Below are 21263 nucleotides of genomic sequence, written 5' to 3'. Positions count from 1 at the left end.
GCCTGACTGACTGACTGCCGGGATACTGTAAATAGGTACCGTGTGAGTTACGCGTACGATATAAAACGATATCCGCGCGCGTATGTGTGCGTGCACGTGTAGGGGAGCCAGCGTGCATGCGCGAAAATGCGATGTGTGTCTGGCGCAGCTGCAGTACCGAGAAGCGCAACGACGGCCCAACCCCTGCAATGGGAGATGCTGCTCTCGCTTTCTCCTATACACATACGTTACCAAAGTCCGTAGGGCAGATGCTTACCTATACTTTCATTGTGCTCGTGTGCCCAGTTTTCTTTGATTGGAAACAAATGTACGGAAAAGGTTCAAGCGGAGAAAATACGAACTAGCAGCTTGTGGCCAAATAATGTCTAGAGGATTTTCAAGTGCCCCAACTGCTTGTTTGTAATCATAAACTTTTACATACAATTTGTTACCATAAGAATTTTGTATTCAATGAAACATTGATCCCCTTTCTTGTGTAACTCATCGATACGTTTTTAACATTATTAATCAGAAGTTGCCCGATGAGGATATCGTTATTATATTCCTAGCCTTCATTGGATGCTAGCTCGATTATTACAATGCCCACTTTTAATTTTTTAATGTCTGCGAAAGACTGTCGTACGATTAAGACTCGCGCGGTACGTATCGGCATGAGGTCCGAGCATGTGAGCCTATAATGCACCTATGAGGCGTGGCCCATTATGGCTATTGCAACGTTATTTAACTGGCGAGCAATGAGCCCATAGCCATATTACCATGTTGTGTGTATACGAACGAAAGAAACATGCGAGGGCAAGAGAGAGAGAGAAAGAGAGAGAGAGAGAGACAAAGTGTATTGAGCAAAGAAGAGAAGGAGGAGGAGGAGGAAGAGACTCAAGAGATGAGATGCAATTTTACTGCACACACATACACACACGAGCTCATGGAGTATCGCATATAAGCTGGCGGTGTATGTGCAGCCGACCTTTATTCCGAGAATTACTCGGCGTTGGTGCTTTCCGCGAATTTCGAGCTCGAGCCGCCGTCGCAATGCAACTCGTTGTCTCGGGCGTCTCATTCGCGCGCCAGCGACCAGATTATGCTCGATCTATATACTTATGGTCGGTGCAACCCTGAGCGACAAATTACCATCTTGTGCACATGTATATGAGGTGTGTGTGTGTGTGCTGCTACAAAGACGACGATGACGAAGATGATGATGATGATGATGTAAAGGGTTCGACGCGGAATAAAATCGCACGTCGTGGGTTCACCGAGTCGAGAAATTCGATTCCGAGGATGAATTATGTTCCGCGCCCGGATCGGATTGCTTCATTACCCGCAGGGGACTTTCTATAATGAACGCTCGATTCGCGGTCTATTTCGATCGCACCATGTACCTACGATAAACACAGTGTATACGCAAACGTATACATAGAGCGAGGTGTGTGCAGCAGCTTCGAGTCGTGTCGCGCGCCACTGCATCAAAGTCCAAAGGACACTTTTGTCGTCGCGTGATGCGGAAACGAGAGAGCCGTACGCAGAGAGAAAGAGGCTTTTCGCTCTCGCGGTTTTGCAAATTATAGACGTCGACGACGACGACGACGCCACACAGTCGACTTTATACGTGTATACCTGTCTATGTACGCCGCGCCGCGTGCAAGCGGGTGTCGCGATATTCTCATTTCCATCGCCGACGAGAGTCAAAAAGATCCGCCGCCGCTATTAGCCGAAGCTTTTGAGCATGAAAAAAAAAAGGAGACGCTCATTATGCGATTGGGACACGATTCGACTCATGCCGCCGTACGTCAAACTACTCTGCGCATACTGCGACTGCATTGTAATCCACCCCAGCTCCGTCGCTAGCTGCTGCCGCAGAGAAAAAAGTATTATCATTTCGAGACGACCCTTTTTACATTTCTCAGAAATTCGCTGACGCGAGCTTTGCCTATAATACATTGTTATACCTATTTATATTGTATATTGGTTTACGGAGAAAATGGAACGTCACCGACGTCGCCTGAAATGAAATATTTAAATCTCCGTGAGTGGCGCGAGCGATGGTCTGCGAATGAACGCGAATAATAATAGAAAACATAGCGCGCGCGCGCGTAACGTGAAATTTTTATGAGCTAATATTTCTTTTACTTCTTCTTCTTTTTTCGTAATAATTAGGTTCACTCGCGTCGCTTTGAAAAATGTAATAACGTCGTGTAGATATAGCAGAAAATACGTGGGTCCGCGTGTCGCATCAAACTGATACATGAAAAATTAATCCGATCAATTAAGCAAAGTCACTAAGCAGCATCTAGCTCGCGGTAAATGTGTACAATAATAGCGGCGTGTACGGCCGCGGACGTATACGTGCGGAGAAATTCGAGGAAAAGCTTTGTAATATAGACGAGCTTGTGATATAATTACAAGCTGCGCACTTGTAACAACCGCCGACGAGCATGAAAAATGCATCGCTCTCGCGCACACGAAGGCATTATCTTTTTGAAATTTTTTCGCCGCGTCGCTTCACATGCAAAGAGAAAGAGATTGACAGTTTAATCGAGATAGGAAAATCGAGTTGGCATATATTATGTATTCGCGTCCAAGGAGATGACGATGCGCAACTGCACTCGAACGCGCGTACGTGTATAACGAGACTAAATAAGACTCGCTGCAGACACGAAGGAAAAATTAGCGTTGAAAGCTCGAGAGGCGAACACGCGGCGCGTTCTCGGTAACGTTTAGCCTCGAGCCGCCTTTCCTCGTTCGATACGTCTGTGTGTACTGTGTCTGTGCGTGGGCTATATAGCGCACGCCGAGCGTGTATAGGTAAACTCTCGCACCAGCCTATTCATCGTAGCGGGCGTTTTTCCCCGGAACACATCGTACATGCGGCAGCGAGCGTTGGCCGCGGATATTTACCTTGTGTGCACATGTCCCACAGGTGAGAAAGAGAGAGCAGAGCCGGCCCCGCTATATTGTATTTATAAATTGATCAGGCCGGCGACTCGAGCGAGCGATACACATGTAGCCAGCTATACATATTAATAATATCGCGGCTAAAATATTCACCACCTCTTTCATAATGAAGCGTACATATATGGATCCGCTCGTCTTCGTTATGCTTAGCTTTAGAGGGACAAATAAATAAACAAAGCCACTGAAAACATTCCCGGAACCTCGCGTCCGGCGAATATCACGAGGCAATCGATAATTTCGACGCGTTTTTATTCGTCGCTATTTTTTTTCTAAAACCTAAACTGCAACTCGATATAGCCCGCGTGCATCATAATAAAACCGATATACATTACACATAATACAGATACATAGAGACATGCACACATGTATAGGCAGGAGTACACGCGAGATGATATATTTTCTCCGAAGTTGACATTTATATTTGCAATAAAGACTGTCTCTCATTCGAGTCTCGTACAGGGAGCGTACTATAGACTCGGAGGCGGGCGCACATGCGGGACGATTTATCGTCTTTCCCAGAATGAAGATTTCGAATATTCGCGGGCACGCGCGCTCTACGGGGAAACGAGATTCTCTCTCTTGTGCACCACCGCCACCTACTGTCTCTCGCTGCAATAATAATAGCAGCGCCAAAGTCGTGCAGCACTATACATGTCATATATATGTATACCCGAGCTACTGCAGTCGTCGCTGCGCCAGTGGCTATTATTGTTGTTATTATCGTTTGCCATGTTTCATCGTCGTCGACGCTTGGCGCTCGCTCGCGTTGCTCTGCACTCTCCACGATAGAGAGAGAGAGAGAGAGAGAAAAAGCTGCAGGCCTGCATATTACACCTTGTGTGCATGTATGTACGTGTGCGCCAACTGCATTGTGTGCGCTTCCAAACAGCTGCACAGATAGCTCTTGTGTGCCTTCTTTGCTCTAGTTGCTTCTTTCTCCTCTCTCCTCGTGCTCCTTGAGACCCTTCATCTTTTCTCTCGGCTTTCCTTCGGCCTGCGAATCTACTCTCGAGTGCTCTGTGCAGTGAATAAACCTTTCGTCTGTGCATATATATATATGTGTGTGTACCTATACTGAGCGATGCAACAAGCGCATTCAACGCGTCGAGTCTCTTTGTAAACTGGCTCGCTACAAAAATCCAATCGAGCCATTTCGTTGCTCCTTTTCTTTTTTGCTTTTTAACGTACGATTAGAACGCCCACATATATATATTTATTCGCGCGTCGTGTAACGCTCAACGTTCGAGATTCGAGAAACGACCGCGAGTCCAGTGCTTAAACGCAAGCTCGAGTAAAAAAGTGCAAACAAGTCCAGTGCATCGATAATTGTGCATCGCAGATAATTTTCATTATCGTACTGATCGAGTCACTCCAAAAGGACCATTGCAATAGTCAAACTGGCTGACTCGAAGGAAAATAACAACGAGGTTAGTAATTGGCGAAACTTCAACTCTCTGCCTGTTGCTGCATTATATAGGTATACATTTGCTCGCTCGTGCGTGTACATTGGTATACTTGGAAGAGAGATGCATATTGCGAAAGTTGCTTCTTACGGAGGTTAGGTTTTCGCACGTACTGCTATGTGTGCAGATGGAGAGACACTTTTATATATGTACGATTACCGTGCACGAAGCGCAGTCAAGTTATGCTGCGCGCTCCGTGCAATCAATCCACGCTGCAATTTCTCATCGATAATTCATCGTATCGTTCGATTTTCCGTTGCGCCTCCTTGTGCCGTACGAGGAGGAAAAAAATTCTATTCAACGCGATTGTACATTACTTTGCGCAGATTCCTTTGCGAAATTTCATCCGATTCGCGGAAACAAGAAAAATTATACAATGGGGTTTACTATTTGTATATGCGTACGATTATTACAGATGCACGATCAACGTTCTACATTCAGTACATGAACGTACTTACGTATACACACATTTACATTTGTGTATACTTAACTTGAATTTGTTTCCGACTGTGCGTATTAAGTGCGACTATAGTATGTACTTAAAGCATGTACTAGGTATAAGTGTGTGTGTGTATGTGTGCCGAGAGAGAAAGAGAGAAAATGCGGTACATAGGTACTCGGAATACGATAAATTGGTAAATAAACCGAACGCCAATACATGTGTAAATGTGCATCGCTTGCTGCTCAAGCAAAAAAAATACGTATGCATATGAAGGGTTGAATTGAATTATTGTTCAAAGCGATACCTTTTTTAATTTATACTTATTGACAGTATTATTTAACGAGCGATTCCAAGTGATCCGAGAATCGATGAGCTTAGGATTCAAAATTGTTTATATTGTAACGGTGCCGAGAAGGACGACATACATCGGCACCTTCCATATATTATTGAAAAAATGATGCATGTTGCATACTCATCCACGCCGAGTCTCTTGACTTTTTTGTTCGAGCGAATCGCGTCCAAAAGATAATGAATGATGAACAAAGTGCGCTTTGAACTTGGTGCACATACAGATTCAGACTCTGACAGAAGTATCGGCGCAGCTGATGACGTTTCTCCCGCTCTCCCGGGACGGTCACGCTCGTGTTCGCTCGTTCGTTTTCTTTTCTCTTCGCTCGCGAGACGTGCTGCATTATAATATACACATTGTCCGATGCAGCAGCACAAGGACGACAGGGAAAAATGACGCTGTTCCGAGTGCCTCGAAGGGCCCGACGCGTGCAGCTGCGCCATTATACAGCTTTAACGGTAAAGCGCATATAGTGCGACAGATATAACTAATTGTCTGCATCAGCGGAGAAATGGTCATGGGATTTGAGCTCGCGGCTTACGGTGCAGCCGAGTTTCATTGTGAACTGCATATCGAGCTCTCGATCGATCAAAAGCGCTCGTTTAAAAATATACTCTATGGCAAAAGATTGCCAATCGGAAAACGCATATACTACCGCTAGCTCGAGCGCCTCGTATCGTTTATTTACGAACTGGAAAGCTCGAAGGCCGAAAAAGAAAAAGTAAAGAGAAAGAAAGAAAAAAAATGGAGAACGACCTTTACCCCAAACGAAAAAATCAAAGTCACACACTAAACTCAGAATACACGCATAAACTTTCGTGTCGCTCGAGCGCGCGGGTGTATATAATACCTAAGAAGCTATCGCTCACAAGCGACGTTCTTTTTTTTCGCTTTAGTTTAGTGCACGCGCGTGCTTGGTACCTGCTACGTGGAAATGCACTTATGAGAGTTGCTGGCACACATATACACATATGTATCATACGAATGCAAAGCGCTACAAAAATGTCAGAAGCCAATTCCTTTTCCTCGAAGATACATTAAAAGCACGTCTCTTTAAAAGCCATCACGGCGCGAACCTTTTGAATTATTATTTTGGCGAATCGCATCGACGTACATACATCGAACGATTATCTTCATCACTGATAAAGTGACATTTTTTACCTTATCTATGTAACTGAACGAGACAAAAATCGAGTGTTTATACAGAGTGTACGAATAAACGAGTTGATCGAAATATATTTCCGCGAATTGTCAAGCTCAAGCAGTTTTTTCTTCTTTTATTTTGCACTGTACTACAATACTCCTAGACGCCTATACAGATCGATCGAAATCGTCCCATTTATAAAAGCTGGAAAGCCAAGGTCTTTTGACGTACGTATTATATGTATATGTATACGCGCACGTGTATAGAAGCAGGATATAAATATATACGTCGTCGGTCACTGGTCTTCTTTTTAGCTGCTGCTGCTGCTGCTATGTTCTATTGTCTTGATCGGGTCGTCGCGCGCGTTGACTGCTGTAAGAAAAAGAGAAAGAAAAAAAGAGACAAGATTCTCGATTTTGGAATTCAACGGTGAGACGAGGAAACGTCTCCCAAGTTTTATTTTGAAAGACGGGTTGAATACTCGATACTTCGCTCGATACTTGGTATGCGTGTTTTTTATGCAAGCTTTATTTTTTCAAACCCCTAATATTTTTTGCTCAAATATATCTGCATCGTATTCCATGTAGCCGAGGAATAATTATTACACCAATAATTGGTTCAATGATACAGTTTGAATGTGAAATCGTTAAAGTAATTAATTGCGAGCTCTCGGTATTTCTCAGAAAATCAAATTGAAACTAATAATCAATGGTTTTTTTTCTTTAATTCTCTCTCATCAACATTGTCAAGCATCGCAAACTTCGTCAACATCTCAATTAAGCTTACTTATTACTCAATGATAATTCAAGGCATTTGGAGTTCTCGATGCTCGCACGCACACAGTATGAGGAAGGCGCAATCGTCTTTTTAGTAATTCAAATGTACATAACAGCGCTCGATCGATTGAAAAGTCGCATCGCATTAAATTATCATCGAAATCGCAGCGCTCGTAATATTTTTACGATGTATACACAGTGCGGATGGACGGAGTGAGTCGAGACGTATTATCTATTCAAGACAAAGCATACACTCATACACACGTTCACATTAGGTAGTACATACATGCAGTCTTCGCAAAATTCATGGTCATAAGCTTTCTTCGGACTCTCTTCCTCTCTGTGTTTTGCGAGAGCTTTTACAGCCCTTTTCGTCGAAACAGACGCTCTCGTTCGAAACGACTTTTCGGAAGAATATTTTAATAAATTTTAGGAAGGCTAAATATTTCTTACTTCTTTCAAGTATGAACGGCCTCGATAACTCGCCGCGGATTAATATCTAAAATAGTGTGTCCCTGATAAACCTTTTATCGTTCAGAATGCTACAAACCGAATGTTCAAATGTTTCTATTCGCTTATAACGTTTTATCCAACGTATTTAGAAAAGAAATCTAAACTCACTCAATTGTATAATAACTTCATTAATTTCACAATTCATAATGAAAGTCTAATTCTTCTTAAATATTACGTTTTATGAGTACACTTCATTTTTAAATTATTACTTATCTTGTCATTACAAAATTACAACTAAATTCATCAAGTCATCTTTGTATTTTTCTAATCACCATCATGATTTATTTTAAATTTTTTCCATGAAATTCTTGACAAATAAGGTTTGCCATCGAATAAAAGTTAAAAATTTTTGGAATCAATCACAATTTGTGTACTTTAATGTCTCTATTAAAGGTTATCATTCTTTCTTCGAAGATAACATGCAGTAATATTTGTTAGTAGACAGGGCCACGCGCGTGTAAAAAATTCTTCACTGTTTTTGCGTACACTCCACCTTCGATGTACATATAATATGGGAGTGTATATATATAAACGTTTGGAATAACCAGTTAATATAGATAAAGGTTTTCCTAGAAGTCTTCTGTCATTAATAACAAGTAAGATATTTTCGCGTATAATCAGTGGCAGATATCCATACACACTTATTATTAAACACGCTGCCCGGGTTACTAATAAGTACGAGCACTTGCATATTTAAATAGCGAGTATTTAAATACATATCACTCGACGCTCAATATAAAAAGTTCCGCGAACAAAAAAATCTATTTAATCATGTACTCTATAGACATGCTACAGCTTTTCCCCATGCACGAGCAGGCCATGTGGATATAAATATTTCAAAGCCCGTAGATTAGAAATACGGATTTGTAATGTTTTATTTTAAAGAATATGACAATTTCATGTAAAGCTCACATAAATGTTGCCGTACCTCTGCTCGTGCTCGATGAAAAACATATCGAAGAGGGCTGAAATTGTTATCTTTTAGCATTGGCAAATTCTCGGTAAATGGTCGGTGTAATCGAATCATACGTCCCAACTGCTTTGCTCTGCTTTTATCGCGCAGGCAAAAGATTATCTCTTTTTCTCTGGTGAATTATGAGAATGTCGTCGATGAACTTCATGGAATCCGGAATCAATTTCAAATGAAATCCACGTTGGGTATCATTTTTGACGTGTCTATATTGAAGTTCCTGCAATGAAAGTAGATCTTCTCTTTTGCGAGTCTTTGATTCTGACCTTCTTATCTTTGAACTTGAAAAATCGATTTTTACGCGAGAACAAACGCTTTCTTGCTCATTGCAGCTTCATTTTATTAAGAGGATATAATTTTATTTTAACGACATGATCGGCTATTATTATCATGCATTTTATTAATCATGGTTATTTATAAACTTTGAATAATTATTTTTTATGGTAATCTTAGCACTACGTGACTTTTTACAAGAAATTCGCGCTTGCCATCGTACAAGAGATACTTGGTTTATTGTTTTCAATGCTACCATGACTTGGACAACGTGTCAAGACACCCTTTGAAGAAGCTTTGGCAAAATGAAACACATAGCGTCGAGCTTTGAATATATGCATTTATATGTGATAGTAGTATGTCACATATTAACGTGCATGAAAAATGTGTCGTGCGTATTCAATCGACCTGCACTGAATATAAGGTATATCCTATACTATGGGAGCGTGACACTTTTTTGCACATTGAGTTTCACTTTACGAAATAAAATTGCCTTTTGTTTCTTTTTTTCCGTTGTCTCTATTGATTAAGAAAAAGAAAATTTTAAAAGTCATTTAGAGAATTGTACAATTATTAATATCAGTCATTGTAGAGCTGTCTTACAAATGAACGAGATTTTTAACTACTTCACGTATGCATGCTCACATATACACACATAGGGAAATTAAAAAAAACGTCAATATAATGAAGAGTTGTTCATCCAATTCGCGGAAGAATGCAACATGCACACCATTTTCAGTCAAAATCCGCTTTTATTTATCGTTTCTCTTTCCAGCGCATATATATATGTGCACGCGCGCGCGCGCGCGTGTGTGTGTGTGTGTGTGTGTGTTTGGGTTGTCCTAGTGTCTCAGCGGACACTTTCTTGACTCTAATTCTCTTTTTTCCTCTTTCGCTGCTTCTTTTTTTCGTGTCTATATGCCTCCGGTATAGACGTTATCGTTAAGTTATGTGTGGACGAAGGCCGCAGTCGCCGTCTCCGCAAGTATATTTGTGCTATTTTCAACTTTGACTATTATTGCCTTAATGCTCTTTTACCAAGAGTCGAGAAAGAGAGAGGACATGCCAAGTTCATAAAATTGACGGCCGAGCTTCCTTTTTTACCATAATTTTTTCATTGACATAAATATTATAATAAATGGTACACATAAAATAAATACATTACTTCTAATAAATCATCAAATGTATGTTTTTTATGAATCTCCATCAATATTTTCTAATACTATAAATTGTATCGTCCGAATGATGGTACAAAGAGAAAAAAATCATGTGCAAAAAATAAAGCATAACTGGTAGATAGAGAGAAAGACGTGTCGCTATTATACAACACATCCTAATCTAGACGGAAATGTGTGCTTACCAACAAAGCCAATGGAAAATTCGTAGAAGCAAAATATTACGCGTCGAGCCGTAGTCTATAATGCGCTACGTTTGACTGGTTCTTGCTAGCTCCTTTTTGCAGTCAATTGTGTTATTATAATTACCGTGGCTTGCAAAAAGACCCAATAATCATTGCATCTGCTTTAATTATATACACACACGTGTACGAGTTCACACTTTATTCATTCAAGAGATGTGGAACGTAAGAAAAGAGTTTTTGATGAAATACGCCAGTCTCAGCTCACATCGATTATAAATCATTCGATTCACGCAAAAATGCGTGAGTGCAGTGTAATAAGTTAGGCTGCGCGTATAGTATGCGTGTGTATGCATGTATACACAAGGAAGGTGCACTGTTGAAGGGAAAAAAATTACCCATGCCGCTTGTGAGTACACATACATATATACATACAGGACCATTACTTTTACCCCGAAGGTCTTTTACGTTGCTGTTCGCGTGAACAGAAGACTCATTCGAACGATCCCGCGTATTTTAACGAGAGTCGAGGAGCACGCGTGCTCTGCGCTGCACATGGCGATTTTCGCGGTACTTACGTGTGTATATAACGTACACGATTTTCACGCGTAATACACTCCTCCGTCTCTCTTTCTTTCTCTGTCTCTCGCATATGTACATAAAAGTTTCTTCCCGGATAACGATTATCCGCTCATCGAGTCTCCTCGAATTCAAATGCTTTGAAGCCCGCTCGTATTCCTGTACTCGGCACTACTGCTGCTACTGCTGCTGCTACACTTCTGCTACTCATTCCGCAAGAGAGAGCTTTCCGCGTAAAGAAAATGTTTTTTTTACCTTCTGCCACGAAAGTTCTTAGATGTGCGTATAGCAGACTGAACATCTTTACACAATTTTACAATGTATACTTTTTATTCTTGTGACTTTAACTTTATCGATGAACGGATAAATTGTCAAATTTATTTCTCAAATGAATTTCTCTAATGCACTGATCTGATCAGCCCATAAAATGCAAAAGACAATCGGCGCAACTTTCTAATGAGACACACAAGCAGTAATTGGCAGTGCCGAAACAATGAGATTTGCGTCACCAATCTGGAACTTATCACATCCAGCAGTATTTTCAAAATGCCCGCATCTGCTTATAGTGCATGTATATTCGGACACGCGAGAGTATGCTAGTATGGCTTATCAATCTTTTGCGGGCACGTGTGAATTACAAATTTACGGGTTTTTGTTTCATTTACATTTTGTATTCAATCAATGATAAGTTCAATTTTCAATTGGGGACTTTGAAAAATTTTTAGGCGGAATTTTCTCTGTAACTAGAAATTGAAATTTTGCTTTATTGATGAGCAGATTTTTTTACTTTTTGGAGAGTTTTGTGGGGAGGGTTTTAATATTTAAAAAGAGCGGAAAATTTTACGTTCGAATATCCTTTTTTGTTTTTATTTTTAGAGGTCACTTTAAAGATGCTACAGACTCAAGTAAAACCCCTACGAAATTACAATGAAGGTCAAGTGAAGAATTTTTTTTCTTACCGTGAGGGCTGAAAGTTCAATTGAAGGCTCTTTTTATGTACCCAAATAACATACTAAATTTTGGAATAGATTCATAAACCCTCCTTACAAAACTCACCAAAAAGAAAAAAAAATCTGCTCTAATGTAATTTCGAATGAACTCCACGTGTATTTGCTCATTTGCGAAGGAAACACATGATTCGGCACAATAGTATTCAACTGATGGATTTAGAGCAAAGAAAGGTAAAAAACGTATATTTTCCATCGATGCGTTCTGGATAAACGCGCATCTTAGTGCCTTAGCGAGTTAAATGGCAATTGTTTACGTCAATTGCGCCGAAAACTAATTAAGTTTTATGAGAATGTTGTGTATTTATTTATGTGTGCGTGTGTGTTTGTGTGTTTGTGTGTATATATACTTGCGTGTTGATTGGTAGGTTCTAACGATCATAAATATGATGAGAAATCGATTGAACTTGAAAAAGTATCGTTACAACAATTTTCTCGTGACCACGATTATTGCAGCGTACTTGGAAAAATACAACGACAATGCGCTATTTATTATCACAATTTCTTAATTATTAACCTTGCTTTATATACATAGCAGTACTAAGTGTACGTTTATTTATTGGATAGTTTACTACTACTGTCCGCACGTGCATTTTTAATAACATCCAAATATACGAATCTTAGAACGGTGACACAGACTCTTATTTATGAATTAACTGATCTCGAGTACTACTTTACTCAATTGAATGAATAAGTCATATTTTCATTTGTTTAAGTTTTCGATCGAGCTCTTTGAACGATAAAAGGATAAAAAGCAAATTTAAAAAAATCATTTAAAAAAATCATTTAAATTTCATTTGGCATTTGCCAAAAAGACCGCTTAGAAACGGATGCCACGAGTTATTGTTTGATTCATTTGTTTTGTTTAAAATCAATTAGTTTATTATTTTTTCTCTAAATATAATAGGATTCAAAGTATTTTTTTTCATAAATCTATTTCTAATTCAATGACTATTCTCGGAACCTATGACTAAACGAGTTACTAGTGTATCGTTCGACTTTACATTGTTGATACAAGTAATTAAGAAATTTAAATTTGAACGCTCGATAAATTGCGTTAATGATAAGTACTGAACAAGGCCAGATTTTCCTCCTGCTGTAAACAGGCCATTGTTTGAAACATATTTTCGCGGGCAAAATCGCATCTAATCGTCACGCGTTCCTGATCGGTATAAACAAGGAAGAGAGAAAAAGAGAGAGAAAAGGCACCAATCCTCGTCTCTCCGCGAGTACTTGCCACTGCTCTCTTGTGTACATGCTGTACCTATATAAACTTAACGTTGTTGCGTTCTTGTAAAATGAAAACGAGGATATTCGTGGAAGAGAAGACCTCGTCTGCAAGAAATTTCTAAACCTGCTGAACAAATATTTTCACTTTTTTAAAGTGGCGTAGAGAAAAAAGACCAAGAGGAAGGGAGACCGCGCGCGAATTTAGTAAAAGGCTGAAAATGATGAGTACTGCAGGAAGAAAGAAGCTACTGTGTACAACAGAGCTCTCGGGCTGTTTTGAAAGTTAACAATAAATTCTCCGTATTTTCCTCTTGCAATTGTTTGCTGTGTCCAAACGTCACGTAGAGGAGTTGCATTTATGCAAAATGATCGTGTTTTTTAAGAGTATTCGAAAAATATATTATGTTTGTTACTGCTCGGCAGTTACAGAGTCAACACGTACACAAATCATCTCTCCCTTTCCCTCAATTTTATACATTTACCACGATTCAATTTTTGGTACGATGTATGAATTTTGTACTTGTTTCAGGTAAGACCCGTGAGCGCACGATTACCGTAATCCGGTGTACAATTGAAGACGTCTCGAATGAAGTAAGTCATCATCAATTAAGAAGCTGCGAACGTTGACATAGGAAAAAAACTCCAAATTGCGCGTCTTGCATACAGACTCGTTCGTTACAGCCATGCGTTGGGCGTCGAAGTGATCCGAAGCTTATTTTTTTTCCACAGCTCAGCTTCAGGTCCCCGAAAAAACTCGATTATGTCGATCTCTTCTTGCACTACTGGCGCGACACGTCATTGACGCGTGCGATGACTATATTTGCTTGGGCTCCTCTTTCCGTTTCCTCGCACGCGTGTGTCTTGCGTGTCGGTGTATATTTTCTTCAACCAAAAAAGTGTCTCTTTCTTCCGAAAAGTCGTCGTCTTCGCGGACAGGGTTTGCGAATCGCTCGCAGTTCAACGAGTTGGTAAAATTTTTGAGAAATCGATTTACTTCGAACAGATGTTTGAATAACGAGCGGAAGCACTGATAATGAAAAAAATTGTGTGTGAACAACGGCGGTTATATACGTACGACCCTCATTATCCCTCGAGTACCGCGAATTATCGGGAACACACGATATACGAAAGAAAGAGTCATTGGTATGGGACGTTTGGTAAGGGAACATTACACTCGCGTACGTAAACATAAGTAAAGGCGCATTGGAATGATTGTTTGAGTAGTTGGAGGGAAAAAAGGCACACAGTCAACGATTGAAAAGGAGCAGCTTTTGCTCCATCATGCGCACACGAGACACCTTAGTTTACGAAGAATTAAAACGGCCCTACTGCTCCTGATTGTGCGTAACATGTTTTTCATGACCGTGTTATGTGCGTACACATTCAAGTATCTATATGTAGCCTCAAATATATGAGCAATGGCGTACTGATTGTGTCGCGAGCCCAAAATTGATACTCGTCATAAGTATAATGTAATGGGTATTTTTTAGTCTGATCACCTTCGAATTTCAATACATACAACGAATTTTCAAATATGCTTCCCCGCTTTACTATACGTTCTTCGTTAGCTTGCTTAGCGTACGTGCGAGTGCGAGCGCGTGTGTGTGTACGCGGCGAAACAAAAAATTATGATGTCTTCATTCGGGAAGTATGAATTACGACACGTTATCGGCCATAATTCAGGATTTTTAATCGCGCCAATCCGATCTAATCTTGCTCGAATATCATATTTTTTTCTGAATTATGTAAATGACGCAAAAGCAGATATAATAGTTTATACGAATATCCTACAAGTAAAAGAGAATAGGTAAAAAAGAGTAAATTCTTGTCGCGGCAAAGGTCTAATCGATCAATCTGAGATAATCACTTAATCGGGCATTCTCATAAACACTGCACGCCGTACACGAGGCACTCTTTTAACATTGTAGTAAACAAAGTCTGCTGCTAGCGATGTACTCGTTGCAGCTTTTCATGCGAATTTCACGCGCCGTTGAACCGGGCACTCACATAACGCGGCACCAAATTTGGATTATTACAAGCGGTGCGCGTTGCATTATCGGAGCTCTTTAAAGGCAGAAGCTAACGTGTTGTTTTATTTTTTTTAACGAGTTGGCGCGCAAGGACAACAATCGCGAGAATCGAGCTCGACTGCAGATAAAAATCTATGTATTATATATAATACTCAAAGCTCGTCATGCAGTGCAGCAGGTGCTACGTCATACAACTGCCTGCATAAGATTCATCAACACACGCGTGCATATAATACTTGTCTCTCTTGGCGTTCTTTATTTCATGTATCGAGAATCCCGATGATTGTGTCGCGTGGCGCGTTTTAAGGAGAAAAAGAAATGCACCTCGGCTGGATTCGATGGAAAAAGGCTTAATTTACTTGTGCTTAAGCGCGAGCGAGAGAGAAAGAGCCTCGGAAAAGGTAATAATAGTTTTTGCGAAACGGCGCGTTACAAACTGCAATTCTAAAGAACAAAATGTGTGTCCGTGGATGCAGTTGCAGCTACTACTAATGCTGCTACACACTAGAACGAGGGACTTCAGAGGAACTCGAGTGAGACATGTTTCAGGGAAAAGTCGCAAACACTTTGGTCGATATATACATTATATAGCCTTAGCTCGTGCTGCGGTTGCTCTATTGAAAAATAGACGACGTTATATGCGCTACGCTTCGTTTGCGATGACTAAACTACAATTCGGTTGAGGTAGCCTGGCGCGCGTATATCCGTCTGCGTCATGTGTGCTCGAAGGAAAAATTGCTCTCGCATTTGCATGAAAGAGAAACGTGTCAATAACCGATTGTACGATCCCCGCACGACTCGAGCTATCTTGGCGCGCGATAATAATGATTTGCAGCAGTGACTTGACGCGGCGGATCGTCACGCACAGAAATGCGCTTGTCGTCGAGTGCATTAACCAACGGGTTAAAGGTAATCAGATCGTTGTCGCAACATTCGCCCGCTACGCATTGGCCTTATTTGGAAATCCGCTTATCCCGCGTATTCCTCGCACGATTGCGACTGTCGCAGCGGCGTACAGCTGCCGATTGTCCAAGTAATCATATTTTTTCATTATTCCGCGTTACGAGCTCGCGGCTCCGTGTTTTTTTTATTTTTTGCGCTCAATCATAATTACTCCAGCACAGATTTATATTATAGATTATGATACAGAAAGTGGCTTAGCTGCAGGAAATATTTTATAAAATTACGTAGAATATTGGAAATACTCGCTTTTGCGCCGCCTGCAAATTTGGTACAAGCAAGAAGAAAAAAAACACAGTGAATTAAGCTGAAACTGTTTTAATAATCCGCTTGTTCCGAAAAATTACCACACCAAATCCATCTGTGATTTTAAGAAAGCAGTTCTCGCGGCTATCGTGCTTTATACGCTAATATTCACACGTATTGCTTTTACAGTTACCGAGAGAGAGAGAGAGAGAGAGAGAGAGAGAGAGAAAGAGAGACAGAGAAAGACAGTCGCGACAGCTCGTCACAGCTTGTATATATTAAATGTACGCGTACGACAATTATGATTATTTTATGATCCATGCGGAGATTAAGAAAATCATTTTTTTTATTTATACAAGCATACAGATATAATTTCCAAGAAAGAGAGATAGTGCGAAGTTTGAGCGAGAGTATATATAAGGTGTGTACCGCCCATGTAAAATCTTACACACATTATTATACGCCTACGTGCTGTGCACCGCTCGCGCGAGCTCTTGCCGTAACAAGTTATAAGCTGATTTCTGAAATGGCTTTTGTTATTATAGCCATCCTTGTTCTGTGATTATGTGTATGTATATCTTTAAATTTTTTTAATTCGAGAGAACCTTTCTCGTGTCTTCCACGGATGAGAGAAGTAAAGTATTACCTGAAGTATCTCTCGATACATGTGAAGTATTTTATACCTATCCATACGAGTGTCGATATTAAGCTTCAAATTTATCGCTTTTAATCGGAAATTGATTTTCTTTTTCAGTCATCGAATATTTAATGATATAGATATTTTGGTTGGGAGAGAAATTGATATTGTTAATTCTTGTTGGATATGCAATACGATCTTTATGTATACGCTGTGCAATGGTTTTGTCAAAAGGTATTATACTTCATCACGCGATTCTAATTAGTCCGTCACGTATAAAAGCCCATTTCTGGTGAGACGCGCTTTATGAAAAAGCACTTGTAAATACGATGACAATAAAACAATCAAAAGCCACAGTTGGTTGATTATCTATATTGTCTCGATCCCAAACTCTCGAGTTCGCGGATCAACCACAAAACTTCTGTTGTAGCAATTGGGGGAGGCTATGTATATTATATACCAAGTCCACGTCATCACGTAGTCGGGGTAAATAAAATGTTTTTACGCTCGTGATTACTACATAAGAGTAGCGCGCAGATCCTGATCTCTGGGTGCAGCAGCGTCAGCTAAAAACCACAAGGTCGATTTTCCGAGATATCTATTATAGTTAGAGAAATGAAGTTCGATAATTGATGCACTTAGGCTTTTTCGATATCTCTCTCGCGCGTTCCTCTGTGGTGTACCTGTACTCCGCTACGACTTCGTCATTTTCTGTACAGCTGAGGATTTATATGACCAGCTTGTGGTTTTTCGGATGTCTTCGCTTTGCTTCATGTATTAATGTATATAGAAGATTGCCATACACAAAACTTCAATGTATTTTCTAAAGAGAAGCAGCCATGTATAAACAGCATTCGGAAGTCATGGAATGATTGGACAACGATGCAATTGAAATGGCGCGCATGAAAAGAGAAAATCTAATTAAACTAGTTGTGTCATTTGTGGTATATATACCTCATCAAGTGCGTCTCTGCACTATGTCACGCAGCAGAAGCAACACTAGCATGTATGAAATGGGAACATGTGTAAAACGTTATAGCAAACCCACTAATTGCTCGGCACAGTAGTGGCGAACTCGTTAGTCGTCAAACCAGAGTAAGCAACTTTGCTCTACGCAATAATGCAATGGGCGTGGACCCGATTGGTCTCGTGTGTCACATTTAGAGATATGCAAACACATGATTTCCGAAAAAGTATAAAGCACTTGGCGAATATGCTCTATAAGGGTTGATTTCCAAATGACGAGATAAAGAGAAAAAAAAGGTAATGAATACATTTTTTAGTTAATAACAAATGCGGAATCCAAGACCATAATTCATTTGAAAAAAATCGTCCGTTGCTAAGGTGAATTATCATTTATAGAATGTTTATCAACAAAAAATGGAATGTTAAGGTTTAGCAGCATACAAGATTTACAGAAAAACCCTGATCTTTTATCTTGAGCAATTAGGGCTTACGTTAAAATATTGACCTATTCGTAGGATATAAACAAGTTTACTTTTAAATTTATATGCTATTTTTAAACTTTTACGAGGTTTTAAAGTTATGAATATGAATTTTGACAACAAATTTGAATTCCTCTAAAAATTCTGCATATAAACTGATTATTTGTTTACAGATTTGAAACTCTACAGATTTACGAGAAACTACCCATTTTTTGAATTTTCTTTTATGATTGCACTCTTGATCATACTTGCGTGGATATTTTTTTTAATGTAAGCAATACGATGCTTCGGACCAGGAGAATAAACACAGCCACACAAACACGTGAGTGCGTCGATGTATATCAGTTATCTCGTGAAGAACCTTAGTCATAGGCCAGGCTTACAAAAAGCCAAATTGTTAGTTTGCGTGTCGTCCGTCGCCAAATCGTCGCGTTCTATGGCATATATAGGTATAATAGATACAGATACACATCGGTCGTTCAAGAGGGGATCGGTCGTTAAGAGAGATTCCGAGAAGCTTTTACTTCTGCAAAAGCTGCACTTGATTCTATTTGTAATGGCTTCGCGATACACACGTGTGCATAAGCACACGCATACACCCATACGCAAATACGTGCAGTATCTATACGCGTACATGCTACAATATGTATATAAATATAATAACCGATATAATGGCCCTCTAGCTCATTTCCCGTTAGCTTCAAATTGATGCTTCACGCGGCACATCGCGTTTCTTAGTCGGGCAAAATTGTTTCCTCTCCTGGGCTTGTATATATAGAAACGCGGGAAAACTTGGCGAAAAGCTAATATCGCTATAGTATACCCGAAAAAATATATACACAAATGTTACCGAGTCACACCTCTAGGTCTATAGTCCTAGTCAGTGTGCCATTAAAGTATATAAGAGATTCAAGTCCCCAATTTGAGCGTATTATATCGTCTCACATGGCTGATTTATGAAGCTTTTATGCATGTTTGTACAATGGTCGACTTTCATCATCCTATGCTCGTACGAAAGTCGTGTAGTTGACCTATCCGGAAGCGTTGGAAGCCTAGGAACACGATAAGTTCACAGAAATCGACCTTGTCTCTCACATATGCGAGCTGTAAAGCATATTTTTGCTGAAAATCGCTCGAAGCTCGCGCTCGGTTTGGCAATCGAATGATTCTCAGTGAGCTGCTGCACGAGGCAGATACCGAATGAGATTCTACACAGCGCATACGAGTCTCTGAAAGGCCTCCTCTTTACAAAGTGTACGTAGAGTACATGTAACGCCGCTCGCTGCTCTCTTCCGCAAAGCGATTTTCGTGTCTTAATGGCTTTCGCGAATTTAATAGCGTGTGAGTCGATGAGCGCACTGGCGTATATATACGTGCCGTATAGAGCGGCAACTCGCGCGACGCAATTGCTCACTCGACGTATATTAGCAAGGATGGCAAGCGACGCCGCAGCCGTTCGCGGTAATTAATCAGACGCCGCGACTCAAGAGAGCGAGAGCTTACGCGCGCTGCCTTTAGTTGCAAGTATCTTACTGTCATTTTTCGGCCTCCGCGTGTATGGACGTATTGTGCGAGTGTCGCGTGAGTCTCAACGCCTGGATAGTGTATCTTTGTATTTGAAAAAAAGCAACAAAAACTGTATGAAGTGAGAGAGAGAGAGAGAGAGAGAAGCGCAAGCAAAGGAGTAACGCGGCAAAGAGGGGCTTTCTTCGAAAAGCTCGATGCTGGCTAGGTACAGCGACGAGTGCTCGACGTACTTAGATAAAAGACGGCTTCGAAAAAACTATACAAGCCTCTACAAAAGCTCGTCTTTCGGGAGGAGTAGGCTACGTCACGCCAACGTGTCCAATTCCAAGGATCATATGCGCAACCTCTAAACTGTTGTGTGGGTGGCGTGCATAGCGCAAGCTACTGCTCCGCAATATGCACACTTACATTATTACGCACATGCATAACCATCCTGAATTGAGAACGAGTTCATGCGAGAAAATTGCGATACAATGTATTAAATGCATGTTTCTCTCTGTCTCGCTCATTTATAGCTGAGGAAAATACCGCACAGAGTCGTGCGTCTGCCAAGAGCTGTGAAAAGTGAAATCGGTTTTACAAATTTTTATGATTATCGGAAAAGTTCAACGCCGGTCGTTGCTTTGACTGACGCGTATATGCCGTGCATGTGTGACACGCGCTCACGTCGAGACCAATATTAAGCAATAATATTTCGCGCAAGTGAGAAAATATTATAGTTTTCCTGGAAACTTCGAGCAATACACGCACGAGTCTATCGACGATAAAGATATGCACACCCAAGTCACCACCCCATACCCTGTAAACATCATACATCAGCTATTCTTTATCCTTCTCTATTGTGTAACGCAGATGATCTTGGGTAGCATACCAAAAGAGAAGGAGGAAAATTTCAAGCCAAAAAAATCTTATTCGCATCAATGATCCGTAAAGAGCAACATTATGCGATATATAAGTATCGAAAATCCATGCATGACTTGCACTGCATTACAGTTAAAGAAGTGCATAGCTATGTAGCCAAGTGTGCGTCAGCTGAAAGTTTTCGCTGCGCGAAGCGAATATCATACAGCTGCAGAAAACTATATCTCTTATAATCCAATCTGACGTTTTGATGTATTATTTCTATGTTGCCCGCATGCGCAGTCAAATATCATAAGCTTCGAATCCGTATAAAAATATAAAGAAAAAAGGCTTGTATATATTTCTTTTTTTTTCTCTATCTTTTAACTTCGCGTGCATGTGATCGGATATCGAACCTGTCCATCTCTTAGCTCGAGCGAGTGGAAATTATAAGGAAGACGATTCAGCGAACATTCTTATGCATATTATCCGATTGATATTTTTTTGGTAATGATGCGAACTA

At 40.4% G+C, this 21263-nt stretch overlaps 1 protein-coding gene across 1 annotated transcript in view; it reads left to right on the top strand.

Moving 5' to 3' along the window:
• Positions 1-3737: 3737 nt before the first annotated feature.
• The window catches only part of LOC106658019, a 30850-nt gene continuing 13324 nt past the window's right edge, over positions 3738-21263 (top strand). Inside the window, exon 1 of the mRNA XM_023460778.1 lies at positions 3738-4379. The gene's annotated coding sequence lies outside the window, so the exon portion shown is untranslated. The remainder of the gene's footprint in view (positions 4380-21263) is intronic.

Source organism: Trichogramma pretiosum, unplaced genomic scaffold (genome assembly GCF_000599845.2).
Source record: "Trichogramma pretiosum strain Unisexual culture from Peru unplaced genomic scaffold, Tpre_2.0 scaffold6, whole genome shotgun sequence".
NCBI lineage: Eukaryota > Metazoa > Arthropoda > Insecta > Hymenoptera > Trichogrammatidae > Trichogramma > Trichogramma pretiosum.
This window is presented reverse-complemented; position numbering and strand designations above follow the sequence as displayed.